Here is a 15,817-nt window from a genome sequence, read left to right as displayed (position 1 = left end):
ATTACCGACACGATAACAGCAGCAGTTTAAGACGTTTATGTTTGTGTTGGCCATTGAGATCATATATTGATAACTAACGAGTTGGTGTAGTGGTGGAGGAAGTAATTTTGGCTCAAAAGCTTTCAGATATGGATCGGATACCTTTGGAACAGTCTTTATTTGTAAGTCACTGTCAATCGTGGTACTCCTAACGAACCACGGAGCACTTAATATGACATGCAATGCCTTCTTTGCAACAATCTGAAATTTTTGGGCCGCGCGGTTAGAGGCGCCATGTCAATGATTGCGCGGCCCCTCCCGCCGGAGGTTCGAGTCCTCCCTCGGGCACGGATATGTGTGTTGTCCTTAGCGTTACTTTAAGTAGTGTGTAAGTCTAGGGACCGATGACCTCAGCAATTTGGTCCGTTGGAATTCACACACATTTGAACAGTTTGAAGTTGGCTTGACTTTCGCCCACATTTATCTTGACCCACCATGCCGTAAAACATTTTTCATATACACTCCTGGAAATTGAAATAAGAACACCGTGAATTCATTGTCCCAGGAAGGGGAAACTTTATTGACACATTCCTGGGGTCAGATACATCACATGATCACACTGACAGAACCACAGGCACATAGACACAGGCAACAGAGCATGCACAATGTCGGCACTAGTACAGTGTATATCCACCTTTCGCAGCAATGCAGGCTGCTATTCTCCCATGGAGACGATCGTAGAGATGCTGGATGTAGTCCTGTAGAACGGCTTGCCATGCCATTTCCACCTGGCGCCTCAGTTGGACCAGCGTTCGTGCTGGACGTGCAGACCGCGTGAGACGACGCTTCATCCAGTCCCAAACATGCTCAATGGGGGACAGATCCGGAGATATTGCTGGCCAGGGTAGTTGACTTACACCTTCTAGAGTACGTTGGGACGCAAGGGATACATGCGGACGTGCATTGTCCTGTTGGAACAGCAAGTTCCCTTGCCGGTCTAGGAATGGTAGAACGATGGGTTCGATGACGGTTTGGATGTACCGTGCGCTATTCAGTGTCCCCTCGACGATCACCAGTGGTGTACGGCCAGTGTAAGAGATCGCTCCCCACACCATGATGCCGGCTGTTGTCCCTGTGTGCCTCGGTCGTATGCAGTCCTGATTGTGGCGCTCACCTGCACGGCGCCAAACACGCATACGACCATCATTGGCACCAAGGCAGAAGCGACTCTCATCGCTGAAGACGACACGTCTCCATTCGTCCCTCCATTCACGCCTGTCGCGACACCACTGGAGGCGGGCTGCACGATGTTGGGGCGTGAGCGGAAGACGGCCTAACGGTGTGCGGGACCGTAGCCCAGCTTCATGGAGACGGTTGCGAATGGTCCTCGCCGATACCCCAGGAGCAACAGTGTCCCTAATTTGCTGGGAAGTGGCGGTGCGGTCCCCTACGGCACTGCGTAGGATCCTACGGTCTTGGCGTGCATCCGTGCGTCGCTGCGGTGCGGTCCCAGGTCGACGGGCACGTGCACCTTCCCCCGACCACTTGCGACAACATCGATGTACTGTGGAGACCTCACGCCCCACGTGTTGAGCAATTCGGCGGTACGTCCACCCAGCCTCCTGCATGCCCACTATACGCCCTCGCTCAAAGTCCGTCAACTGCACATACGGTTCATGTTCACGCTGTCGCGGCATGCTACCAGTGTTAAAGACTGCGATGGAGCTCCGTATGCCACGGCAAACTGGCTGACACTGACGGCGGCGGTGCACAAATGCTGCGCAGCTAGCGCCATTCGACGGCCAACACCGCGGTTCCTGGTGTGTCCGCTGTGCCGTGCGTGTGATCATTGCTTGTACAGCCCTCTCGCAGTGTCCGGAGCAAGTATGGTGGGTCTGACACACCGGTGTCAATGTGTTCTTTTTTCCATTTCCAGGAGTGTAGTAGCAGAGGCCGCTGGAGTTTATCATGAATGTTCAGTAGGTTGTTTTCAGTGGAATATATTGCCGTACCATCAGCGAACGAAGGGATGTTGACCGATATCAAGTCTGACATGTCAGTTAAATATATATTACACAGTTTCGGTCCCAAAATGGAACCTTTAAATGCGGTTAAGACGTGGTCTGCTGGTGTGTAATTTAGGAAAGGCACTCGTGGGAAAATGGTGGCCTCTCAGGAAGTGCAGTTTGGTATCATTTTCAGGAGGCAGTCAACTGTATTATTCCCCGAACTTGTGTAATGCACAGATTTCATTTTCACAAATAAACTATTCAAAATAGGGATTTTCTACTACGATCATAAACGAAAACGAGCATATGAAATCACAAGTGTTGTGTTATCTACCAAACATGACCACCCACTGCGTTCTAAACATGTTATACAGGGTGTTACAAAAAGGTACGGCCAAACTTTCAGGAAACATTCCTCACACACAAAGAAAGAAAATATGTTATGTGGACATGTGTCCGGAAACGCTTGCTTTCCATGTTAGAGCTCATTTTATTACTTCTCTTCAAATCATATTAATCATGGAATGGAAACACACAGCAACAGAACGTACCAGCGTGACTTCAAACACTTTGTTACAGGAAATGTTCAAAATGTCCTCCGTTAGCGAGGATACATGCATCCACCCTCCGTCGCATGGAATCCCTGATGCGCTGATGCAGCCCCTGGAGAATGGCGTATTGTATCACAGCCGTCCACAATACGAGCACGAAGAGTCTCTACATTTGGTACCGGGGCTGCGTAGACAAGAGCTTTCAAATGCCCCCATAAATGAAAGTCATGAGGGTTCAGGTCAGGAGAGCGTGGAGGCCATGGAATTGGTCCGCCTCTAACAATCCATCGGTCGCCGAATCTGTTGTTGAGACGCGTACGAAAAAAATGGTTCAAATGGCTCTGAGCACTATGGGACTCAACTGCTGAGGTCATTAGTCCCATAGAACTTAGAACTAGTTAAACCTAACTAACCTAAGGACATCACAAACATCCATGCCCGAGGCAGGATTCGAACCTGCGACCGTAGCGGTCTTGCGGTTCCAGACTGCAGCGCCTTTAACCGCACGGCCACTTCGGCCGGCTACGCGTATGAACACTTCGACTGAAATGTGCAGGAGCTCCATCGTGCATGAACCACATGTTGTGTCGTACTTGTAAAGGCACATGTTCTAGCAGCACAGGTAGAGTATCCCGTATGAAATCATGGCGGTGAATCGAGGAAGTACAGTACATACTGACGAAACTAAAATGAGCTCTAACATGGAAGTTAAGCGTTTCCGGACACATGTCCGCATAACATCTTTTCTTTATTTGTGTGTGAGGAATGTTTCCTGAACGTTTAGCCGTACCTTTTTGTAACACCCTGTATTGAAGAAAAATTTATTCCCGCGAGTGACAAACGATGTGGTCCCAAAGATACCGTAGACAGGTAGCTCAGCAGTAAAGACAATTTAATTTTCCATAACCAGCACAAATCTCTAAAGGCTCATGGCTCTATGGGTTCCTTCCCCATCCTTCACCAATCAGAGCTTGTGTTCCGTCACTAACGATCTAGCCGTCGACGGTTCGGTAAACGCTAATATCCCTCCCTTCCAGGCTTTGCAACTAGCACAGGTCAAGTGCAATACATTCGAAAACCTTCTCAGGCTTTTTCAGGATTGGCATAATCCGGCGATTATCATACAAAATATCAATTTCTTTTCAATTAAAAACAGCGATAATATAAGAAAAGGGGTTTATCTATCGGGCCTGGGATGCAGTCGTTGCCTGGTACACCTGAGATTTCAGAAGTCATTGCTAAATGGGCCTTATCAGAATATGTAGCTTACCGTCTTCTTTCCTCTGAATGTGAAGAAACTAATTTGCTTGCACTATATGTTGTGAGACGCTCTCTAGTAATGTAAAAAGTGTAGTTGTTCTGGTACCAACAATTTGCTTTTTAAACATATTTACGCGTGTTTCTTGAAACTAGCCCCTGTTGATATGTGACCATTTAAAAATGAGTGACTGCACTCTGTTCCAGTTAGTTTCCTTATTAGATACCAGTTGTGCCCAGCGCACTGACAATGCAAGGAATAAATTTTTGCACAAAAATTGTTCTACAGTAGTCCAAAGGCGCGAACTGTGTACCTTAGAGAGAGACAACACTGAACCGCACTGTTGTTGAATGGGAAATAGGAAATTGTAAACTTGGAAAACAATATGAATGGCTAGCATGATATACCAGAGAATGAGAAATAACAAATTTTTAACGCAGTGGAAGCAGCGAAAGCGTTGTTTACAAAACTTTTCGACGTATACTAAAACAAAAATGTATTGTTTTATCCTTCAAGAGCTTTGTGTGTCCTCAATACCAACATATTTCTCAGCTTTATGCGTTGTAAACGTACAATCGCTAGCAAAGACAGTTTCATTTCCCTTCTCTGCTTCAACGAATGATCTCCTTCCTGTCTCATTTTCGTATTTTCTATTCCTGCATTAGCAAGCACATTTTTAGTGTGTGTCGTAGCTTAATGTGAGTGGAACAAGACCTTTTTTTTCAGCGAGAAAGGTTTATCGGTTTTTAGAGAATTTGATGACGGCGTCTTATCGAGCAATGTGAAATGTTTCGCACAGTACCCACTGTAAGCATCAGTTTTTCCTCTGTGATAGGCGCAATGTTGTGCTCTCTCATCTCGCAAACATCATTCAGTATAGCGCACTTTGCTAAGCGTTTCTCGTCTAATGTGCTAAAAACAAAACACATTTTTAGTACTGGCTGACTCGCTGGCCAACACTGCAGCTATAGAATAAGCCACGGACAACAACAGGTAACCCTTTTCCTACATTCTGTGGATTATGCGTATCATTCTACACTTACTTTTGTCGTTCTGGCGCCACTATTATTTTCTTTATTTTATTCTATTCATTCTTCTGCTACTTTTTTGTCTCTGTCTTGCAATTTTCAGTGCAACCCCTGAATGTTTGTATCTATTACGGGAATAGCGTTACGCCTTGTAGTTGTTGACGCAAGGTGTTCAAGTATTCCGAATAATGTCCCATGTCCATATTAGCGTAGCGTATTTCCTTGGTGATAGATTTTCTACCAAGTACGTAAATATGGTCGTAGACGTGTTTCTGGAATTCTGTATGGATCTGTAATTCATCAGTGAATGAATGCTATAGTCTTTTTGGCATTATTCTTGAGAATCACAAACACTGTACTCTAAATGTAAATGACATTAGATGTGCATAAAAATTTTCTTCGTGTATTACATTATTAAAACGATAAACAATTGAATATCAAAACCTAAGAAATATTCTTTGTTTACAAGAAAATTGTTTTTGAAGGATATTGTGCAAATTCCTTTCGAGACATTCAATTCAGAACCTGATAGTATTGTGGGTGTTAACGGAAATTACACTCGTATTCATCTGATTCAAAATTATTTGCTAAATTCTACCTACAAAGAGACGTGATCAGAAGTCTATCTGCTTCTTTACATAACTTTTGTAGGGTTTCTTCTTGCTGTTTTCAGACTGCATTACATTTTGTACCCGTTCTTAATGGTGAATGAAAGAAATCTAACCGGTCGTCTTTAAGACTATTTGGGGACAATTCATTCGTAGAGGGCGATCTATCACCGTCCGGATATTCTTACGAAATGTAGGCTCACCTGACGATGATAATAATCTGATGCGAAGAGTGTCATGTAGCAATAAAAATTTATTGTAGGCACACTGTATTTTTCCATGACACAATCGCCGGCAATAAATAGAGTAAGCCACTACCGTCAAATGCACAAAAAATGTGAAGCATCCAGAACAAACGGTCGGATGTTACTATAACTTGGCGCACAGACATACGTTCGGCGGGCCTGTAAATGATTTGTAGCTATTCTCTGTACCAGTTACAAAAGCCTTGGATGTGTGTGATATCCTAGGTTAGTTAGGTTTAAGTAGTTCTAGGGGACTGATGACCTCAGATGTTAAGTCCCATAGTGCTCAGAGCGTAAGCGACCAAACTGCTGAGTTCATCGGTCCCTAGACTTACACACTACTTAAACTAACTTCAACTAATTCATACTAAGAACAGCGCACGCACCCATTCCCGAGGAAAGACTCAAAATTACGGCGGCAGAGGCCTCGCAGTCCGTGACATGGCGCCTCAAACCACGCGGCCACTCCGCGCGGTTATCAGATGTTGAATAATCACTGTGAATGTCACGGTGATGTCATTTTCTCGCGTGAGTCAGCGTTATCAGCACTTAATACAGTTTAAAAAGTGCCCTATTGTGAGTTTCCATTTGGTTGGAGGGTCGAAACCTGCAACTACAGATGTGTAGGGCGTTCAGATATGACACTGGCCCGATCCTGGACTGCGCGGTATCTGGTAACACTTGTCGTTAAGGTTGTGGTCTACCATGCATGACCATCATAGGGGAAGACCGCCGTATTGTGCATCAAGCACGTCGTTACCCCTCAACAGCTTCGCCTGCCATCCGGAAACAAGTAATGGACTCCCTGTGTCATCCGTCAACACTGGTCGGAGACTAGGAGCAGCTGGACTAGGAAATACCGTCCTATGCGCAGGCTATTAACAAAAACGACTGCGTTTTGGAATGGTACCGAGACTGGGAAGTATAGACTACTGATGAACGCTTTAGCATCAATGGGACCATCAGGCGTAATATCCCCAGGCAACTGACGGGTTACCATTAATAGTGTGTCGTACCATCATCTCATGAGAGACTGTGGAGGAGCTACTAATTCCATCCAGGGTTTTGGTGCTAAGTCTGGTGACCAGAAAATTCATACCAATCCCGTTCCTCCTCTTTCCGGCCAAATAACGGCGATTAAATTTTCTTCCATCACGAGGAATCGAAGTGGTTGCCAACGAGTTGAGAGACACCGCAAAGGAGCGCGACAGCTACTTCGGCTACAGAGGTGGGTTGATGTCTCCAGCCTAATGTGTTGTAACGACAGCGGTTCTCTGTTTTGAAGTAAGGAGACAGTTTCTGTCACTTTGGCTACGGCAATTAGTTGTGGTTGGTGGTGGTACCAAACAAACGAGTCTACGAAAACAATTTAGACAGCTACGCGATTCCAACTGAGTAGAAACAATATGGAATCGAACCCAACTGGAATCAGGACGATAATATTTCTGTCCGATAAAGAGGGTCTGTTTAATCGTGATCGTTGTTCGAAAGCGGGTTTGCTGAATGTAATATCTCAGTACCCCGTCCTCGACCTCGTCTTTAGGATGAAATGGTGTCGGATGAATGTTAGGTCAATGTGCAGCAACCATTACCAAGAGGTAGGAAAAATAGATCTCAACATTTTTCAATGCACAGGTGCTTGGTAGGAAGCTTGTCCTGAAGACTAACCACTTAAATAATAGCCGAATGAGGTCTAATACGACACAGTGTATTTTATAACCATGTTCAAATTTTGTTCCTTGTATTCTTCTCAGCCTATGGTTTTTTCATTAACTTGCAAATTAATGAAACTTGCATTATCTACCTGGCGTTTAGTATTTTTCATCCTTTCCGTCTTACTGTAGGATAATTAAATATAAATCTACAAAGAGCTTCCTAAACTCATTGTCTGGTTAATGTTAGTAGTGTACAAAATATATTTAATTACAAAAGGATGCTGCCAAGAGCGTAGACCCACTTTTTAATTCTGTTTTAACTTTATGCATATTTGCACTATCTGTTTGTCGATTCCTTTGTATTTCATAAATTTTACTGAATATTTTCCTTTGTCTTTTACAGGTCTTCCGGTTCACCTCTTTTGTTTAAGGTATGTTGGCCACTTCCACACTGTTATTCTACATTAACTACGTTGTGTAATAGTTAATTTATTTTTAGAACCCTACACATTTCTTGATATCATGAATTTCTATCAGTTTGCACGCTAATCCCAGCTTCTTTTGTCTCATGTTGACTGTGGTAATTAGTCCATCTGACTGTATCCACAGTATTTAAATTTTGCATCTCCCAGTAAGTCTATTTACGATTTTCCAGTGTGTCTCTATTGAAGTTCTCTACGATATCCGTAACCAAGATCTGATCTCATTTTCGTGGATAATTTCCATCATTAATTCAACGCCTAATTTACTTAGTACCATCTTTTGGCTAAGAGTCGATTCTTTCAATGTTTATCTCTCTTATTTTATGCTGTTGTAACATCGTGGAAGGTTTGTAAGAGGCAGTCGTTGTACAGAAATCCTTTTATAATATTGAGGAATGTGGGAAGATTCGTAATGCACTGATCCGCCAGAGCATTATGACCACCTGCCTAGTAGCCGGTACGTCCACCTTTGGCAAGGATAACAGCGACGACGCTGCGTGGCACGGAAACAACGAGGCCTTGGTAAGCCGCTGGAGGGGCTTCGCACCGCACCTGCACTCACAAGCCACCTCATTCCCGTACATTCCCTGGATGGTGACGATGAGCTCTGATACCACATTTAATCACATCGCAGATGTTCTATCGTTTTCAGATCTGGCTAATTTAGGAGGCCAACACAGAAAATGGAACCACTCAATCACATTTCTGGCCTAGTAAAATGGCGCATTCTCTTGTTGACAAATGCGGCTGCCGTCGGGAAACATGGTCGTCATAAAGGAGTGTACATGGTCTGCACCCAGTGCACGATATTCCTTGGGTGTCATGGGGCCATGTGCGAGCTCTACTGAACCCACGAATGCCCACGTGAATGTTCCCCAGAGCATAATGGAGCCGCCGCAACCTTGTCTCCATCTCGCAGTACAGGTGTCAACGAGCTGTTTCCCTGGAAGACGACAGATTCTCGACCTCTCATCGGCATGATGAAGAAAGTATCTGGATTCATCACGTCATGCAACACTCTGGCACTGCGCAAAATTCCAGTGCCGATGGTCACGTGCCCATTTCAGTCGTAGTTACAGATGTCGTGATGCTAGCGTTGGCACACGCGTGGGTCGTCAGCTATGGAGGCCCCGTCGTTACGAGTGTTCGGTGCACTGTGTATTCAGACACACTTGTACTCCGCCCAGTATTAAAGTCTGATGTTGGTTCTAGCACAGTTCGACGCCTGTCCTGTTTTACCAGTCTGCCCAGTCTACGATGTCCGACATCTATGTTGACGGGTGGTCACCCAACCTCAAGACGTCTCCACGTGGTTTCACCTTGCTTTCACCAAATGTTGAAGACACTCCACACAGCACTCCTCTGACATCCAACAAGTCGTGCAGTTTCCCAAATGCCCGTGCCGTGCCTCTGGGCCACCCCAATCTGCCCTCCGTCAAACTCAGATAGATCGTACGCCTTCCCTATTCCACACACAGGCAGCACGCTTACTGATGTTGCCTGCAACATGCTTGTGTCTGAGTAGCGGTCATTCCTCGCCAGGTAACACTACCACCACCTGGACAGGTTTACATCGATCGTAATGTTCTGGCCGATTAAGGTACGCCATAGAAATGTAGTCATTGTTGAAATCAATTAATGAAAAATTTGTTTTCAGATTGTGTACTTTTCTAATTCTATGACATCCTACCATGTCGTCTGATAGTGTAAGTTTCAGATTAGTGTTCAGGGTTGATGTGTCGGTATGAGGTGTTCTATCGAGGTAGTGAGTAAGTTGGGTCTGTGATCACATCGAGCAGTATCAAGGACTTTCAAAGTAAAGTGTCGAAGCAAGATGAGAGTTTTAGGATAACATCGGGCTGATGTTCGCTGAGTACTGGTATGCTTTGGGATAGGTACAATATCACCTTCAAAAGCACCATTATACAGCTGCTGAAGCTCTCTGGCGGGTCGTTTGAGGATGTTGAGGTGTGCGGCAATAATTTAGGTGATAGGCTTTCGAAGAATAACGTGAGGCTGAGGTTCTTCGTATGAGTATTGTACAGACGTTTCGAGACTGAAAATGGGTATTGTTTTGTTGGTCAGCAGCAACCCCAACATGCGGCATGGGAAGTGGATTGTCAGTCTGATACAGTATATACACTGCTGGCCACCGTAAATGCAACACCAAGAAAGACAAGAGGTAGCACAACAAAATTTATTTTGTAGATAACGTGTTGACCAAGTATCAAATGATTACGTTTACAGACGTCTGTGACATGTGTTTCTTGCCAGAATCAGTAGCCAGAGTAGCCGCCATTGTTGGAGATCACCGCTGCCACACGTCTCGGCATTGAGTCAAAGAGACGTTGGATGTGTTCCTGGTCTACAGCAGCCCAAGCAGCTTCCACACGTTGCCAAAGATCATCTGGTGTGGCAGCTGGGGATGTAATCTGGGTCACTCGTTGAGCAACCATGGACCACATGTTTTCTATCGGCGAAAGATCCGGAGAGCGAGCCGGCCAGGGAAGCAATTCAATCTGGTTATTGACGAAGAACCTTTGGACAATGCGTGCCACGTGTGGTCGCGCATTATCCTGTTGAAATATGGCTGTGGCCGAGCCCTTAAGGTAAGGAAGGACAACTGGCTCCAGCACCTCGGATATGTAGCGCCGGCTGTTTAAAGTACCGGCAATGCGTACCAGAGGCGTGCGAGAGTAATATCCAATACCGCCCTATACCATAATACCCGGTGCAAGACCAGTGTGGCGGTGCATAATGCAGCTGTCCAGCATCCTCTCTCCACGGTGTCTCCACACTCGAATCCGACCATCGTGGTACTGCAGACAGAAACGTGCCTCGTCAGTAAAGACAACGTCATTCCATTCTGCCGTCCACATCCGTCTGTCATCACACCATTGGCGACGGAGACGTCTGTGGTTCTGCGTCAATGGTAGACGAAGCAATGGACGTCTTGCGGACAGACCACTCTGCTGTAAACGCCGTCGAATGGTACGCGCAGACACTGGGTGATGCGTTACAGACGCAATGTGCTGTACTATGGTTCGGGATGTCACTGAGCGATCCGTCACTGCCATTCGCACAATTTGCCTATCAGCACGTGCAGTGGTGCACCGAGGTGAATGCGATCGACCACGTCGGTCCGTCGTACCCTCCTGCATCCAACGGTCACATATCCGCATTACAGTTGTTTGGTTTCGTCCAACACGACTAGCGATTTCTTTGTATGATAATCCACAATCTCGTTAAGCCACTATCCTTCCTCTGTCGAACTCGGATACTTGATCAAACGATGTTCGCTGTTGTCTACGAGGCATAACTGATCGTCTTGTGAAACAACCACAAGGTAAACACACGTGCCGAACGTACGCTCGTCGAAATCACCAAGCCTTAAATGGCGCTATGAGGTGGCGCCATAGGCGCGCGTGATGTGCGTCCGCGCTGAAATTCTAATCACTTGCATATCTCATCGCTGCAAACCCATGGTGTAAATTTCACTTGATTCGGATGCTTCCTTCAGGGTGTTGCATTTACGGTGGCCAGCAGTGTATGATGGAATTCGGATACTGTGATAGAACTAGGGGAAGATTTCATTGATGTATGGTCATGTGCTTCGAGAGGATAGACATGCATAAAGGTTTGTTTGCTGATAAGGAACGGATATTGTGAAAAAGGAAGTTGTCTGTTATACTGTTGTCGCACAGTATTGTAAAGTCAGGGGAGAGGTTTGTAGGGCTTGGAGAGATTTCAAAATAAAATGTCGAGCTGGCTAAAAACGAAATGAGTTTGATTTCGGGATTGGATGGCCTGTGTATAGCGGTGAAATGTCAAATGGGCAGCAGCAGATATATGTTAGAGCGTGTGTGACCTTTGAAGAGGAAGGATACTTTGAATGACAATGGTGAGGATTCTCATATCTTTAGCAGTGGGGGATGGCCGAGTGAGTTGTTTGGATGAAGAGGTATGTCAGTAGGTTTGATGGCAACTGTGAGCTGAGAGTTTAGTAGAATGGGTCAGGTTACTAGTGACACATGTAGACAGATGAGGTGAGGCTTTGTGATTGTTTGAGGAAATGGTTGGAGTCAAAGGTGGGGAAAGGTGGGACAGTTTTTGAGTGACTTGTGTCAGCAGGTTTGACGGGAATTGTGAGCTTTGATTTGGGAAGTGGGGGTTTAGTAGCATATGTCTGGTTACAGGTGATAAATTGTAGGTAGGTGAGGTGGAGTTTCGTGATTCTTTGACAAGATTGTTGGATTTAGACAGGTAGGGGAAAGTGGGTTGGTTATTAGAGTCTCTATTCCAGTGAACGTTACTTAAGAGGCGTTTTTGGCATTTCTATGATTGGGGTCGGATCTCTGAACATTCGACTTTGTTTCCAGAATGAGATTTTCACTCTGCGGCGGAGTGTGCGCTGATATGAAACTTCCTGGCAGATTATAGCTGTGTGCCGGACCGAGACTCGAACTCGGGACATTTGCCTTTCCCGGGCAAGTGCTCTACCAACTTCTCGGTCCGGCACACAGTTTTAATCTGCCAGGAAATTTCATATCAGCGCACACTCCGCTGCAGAGTGAGAATCTCATTCTGGAAACATCCCCCAGGCTGTGGCTAAGCCATGTCTCCGCAATATCCTTTCTTTCAGGAGTGCTTGTTCTGCAGGGTTCACAGGAGAGCTCCTGTAAAGTTTGGAAGGTAGGAGACGAGATACTGGCAGAAGTAAAGCTGTGAGGACGGGGCGTGAGTCGTGCTTGGGTAGCTCAGTTGGTAGAGCACTTGCCCGCGAAAGGCATAGGTCCCGAGTTCGAGTCTCGGTCCGGCACACAGCTTTAATCTGTCGGGAAGTTTCATTCAACTTTGTGTTTGAGGAAATATATCAGTGATACGTTGGCGATTAAATGATCGAAGGCTGATGGTAATTCTGTAAAGATCCAGATGTGGTTGGTAGTGTTGGAAACTTAGATTATACTTTGCCTTCTCTGCTGTACTCGTAATTTCAGGGTCAACGTCTTTTATCACAACAGAGAGGATGGGAGGACAATGTGAAGATTGATGCCACCTGGTACGAATGCCTCTACCAAAGGGTGTAACGTTTGTATGCGACCAAATTTGATACGAGGGTTTTTCAGGAGGAGTTCGTTGCGGATGACAATACATAAAAAAGAGAAAGAGGACGGTAAATTATGGTTTAAAATAAACACGTTGGTGGACAATTCCTATGATTTTGAAACTTATTATATTATTTTACATTCCAGTTAAAAGATAAACCTCGATGACAACGTAAATGGTATTGCCGTGATGTTGTTGGTGGATGAAAATGATCATGATGAAAATGGATAGATGAGTATAGCTATGGGGTCCTGTGAAACCACAGGAAGCAACGAAATGAAATTGAGGAATGGGGAGGGCGGAAATTTGAAGGATGTATCAAATGGAGCATTATGGCTAGGGATGGAAAGATGTGTTTATGTAGGGACAGATTTCATGGTTGGGTACTGGAAGTTGGTTGAAATTCGAGCAAGCTGTGACCAGCAAAGCATGACTGTGGGATACAGGTATACAGTTCTAATGGCGCTGCTGGGTACCATAAATGCTGATCAGTAGGCACTGGGTAGTGTATTGCAGTTGGTTACAGATGGAGAGATGCAAATCTGATGTATTGAAACGCCGAATAGTGCAACCAAAGATCGTTGTTTGGCTTTTCTGTGGATTTGCTTGAAGTTTTCACGGATTGCGACACTCGACCAGGAGATTCGAGATGAGGTGGAAGGAGGCCTCAGAGATTTGTTGTGGATAGTGTAAAGTTTCCGTAACAAAATGATAATAATAATAATAATAATAATGTCCCCACCGTCTTTAAAGGAACTGAAACTGGCTTGGATCAAATACTTGAAAGTCAATTAATCCACCTAACTTTATAAAGTTACTGAATTACTCTCATATAATGCTGTAACAGTTCTTGAAGTTACTTACTTAAAGATTAGTACAAGCAGAAAGTGAAGCGCTGAATGAATTCGTTGAACATGTGCTTAACCTGAGAAATCTGCGTCGAAGAAATGATGATTCGCTCCTGTTGCTGTAGAAAACAGCGTCCAAATTCGGGTATAACAACAAATGACCGCTGTGAGCAAATTTTTCACATTAATTTGTGCAACGCATACATTGAATTCGAAGTAATTTATTTTCATCTTGAAGTCATCCAGATAACGAGCAAGCAATAGTACATCTGAGGTAAACTGGCACAGTGTATGCCTTGAAGAATCACTCGCATATTTACAAATCAGAGCGGCACAGTGTCCACGTTCACGCAAAACTGCCATACAACAGTGGTCCCTCATCGCTCTGATAGAAATTTAGCTACAAAGTCGGTCATTGTTAAAACGAGAAAGTTAATGAAGTGAAGTGCAATGAAATTTGATTTATATCTGAACAGAAAATAACATAGTAGAAATCGTAAAATAAAATGTCACTGGCAGTAAATTCATCTCGTTACGGAACAATCTCATTCACAATTACAATAGTCAGATATTTAAATATAACAATAAAAATTGCATTTTAGGGGATTACATGAAAAATATCGAATGTAATTCCTTCTTAGCATGTTTCGCAGCTCCAAGGAAATTTTTCTTCATTTCAGTAATAAGGGTAGTTAGAAAAAACAGTCTGGAAGTTCTGTTAAGCAGTTTATTTACATATGTACAATTATCCTTCCTTTTAATAACAGTAATTACATTTCACAGTGATAGGAAAATGCTTTGCAGTTACGTAGTGACACTCATATTTTAATTTAATTCAGTTTTTGTGCTATAAAAAGTATTCGATTTAAAATAAGTGTCAAATGACAAAGATCGTCATCATATTTTAGCGATTCTAGGTAAGCAGCATGATTTCAAAAATTTCTACCAATTACAGTGTCTACTTGAGGAGAAGGAATAGATTGTACAGGTTTAATTCGTCATGAGAATTGCCAAAATGCAGTATTACGTATATTGTCTATATCTGGCTATACTTAGGATTACTGTTGACATGTTATTATCATTTCAGTTCGTCGCATGTGACCAAGAATCTGGTGGTAATGAACTTTAAAGCAGCGGCGAAAGATCCTAGCTGTTACTTTTCAGTGGCTAGGCAGGCGGTGTCATCAGAATATTGCAGGAGGTAGGTGGTGGTGGGTGGTGGTTTGGGAATATCTGTGGTATACAAGTTCATTAATTGTAACTTCACGGAAGACAAAAGTCGGTGCGAGAGACGGAGATCAGAAGCAAGGGCAGCTGTTACAGCCTCGGCGGAACACTCCTGAAACAGCACAACAGCTGAACGGTCGGTAAACAGAGCGGCAAGTTGGCCGCATTTGGAAAACGAATGGCCGGATCATAAATCGCCTCGGCGGGTGCTCATTACTCGCGGCCGTGTGTGAGCGCCGCTGCCGGCGCTGGCCAATAGGAGCTCATCAATCACAGCCGCCCACTGCGGGGCCACTGTGCGCCTCCCACGCGATTCCCCACGTACGGCGTGTGCTCCGACGTGAGCACCGTTCTACGTAAGGCGTGTTACGTTTCTATAGGTTAATTTCAGTCTGCTAAAACTTGGCAACTTTACCTGAGCATTATGAAACGGCACTGCTGTTACGGTCGCAGGTTCGAATCCTGCATCGGGTCTGGAAGTGTGTGACGTCCTTAGGTTAGTTAGGTTTAAGTAGTTATAAGTCTAGGAGACAGATGACCTCAGATGTTAAGTCCCATAGTGCTTAGAGCAATTTTTTTATTATGAAACTGGTTCGCATTTTGCGAATCTGGACCGAAGTCAGCTGTTCCTGACACATGAAAATTTTGGCCGGACCGGGACTTACCGTGAGTGAATTCCCTTCGCAAAACACTAAGCTGACATAAATCATAGGATACCTCCTAATATCGTGTCGGACCTCCTTTTGCCCGGCGTAGTGCAGTAACTCGATGGGGCACGTAGTCAACAAGTCGTTGGAAGTCCCATGCAGAAATATTGAGCC

General features: G+C 44.7%; 1 protein-coding gene across 3 annotated transcripts in view; it reads left to right on the top strand.

The window, feature by feature from the left end:
• The window catches only part of LOC126483960 (inactive dipeptidyl peptidase 10), a 1,424,293-nt gene that overhangs the window by 336,754 nt on the left and 1,071,722 nt on the right, over window positions 1–15,817 (top strand). For all 3 annotated transcript variants that reach the window (XM_050107257.1, XM_050107256.1, XM_050107255.1), the window contains exon 2: window positions 7,737–7,764. The gene's annotated coding sequence lies outside the window, so the exon portion shown is untranslated. The remainder of the gene's footprint in view (window positions 1–7,736; window positions 7,765–15,817) is intronic.

This window comes from Schistocerca serialis, chromosome 6 (assembly GCF_023864345.2).
Source record: "Schistocerca serialis cubense isolate TAMUIC-IGC-003099 chromosome 6, iqSchSeri2.2, whole genome shotgun sequence".
NCBI lineage: Eukaryota > Metazoa > Arthropoda > Insecta > Orthoptera > Acrididae > Schistocerca > Schistocerca serialis.
This window is presented reverse-complemented; position numbering and strand designations above follow the sequence as displayed.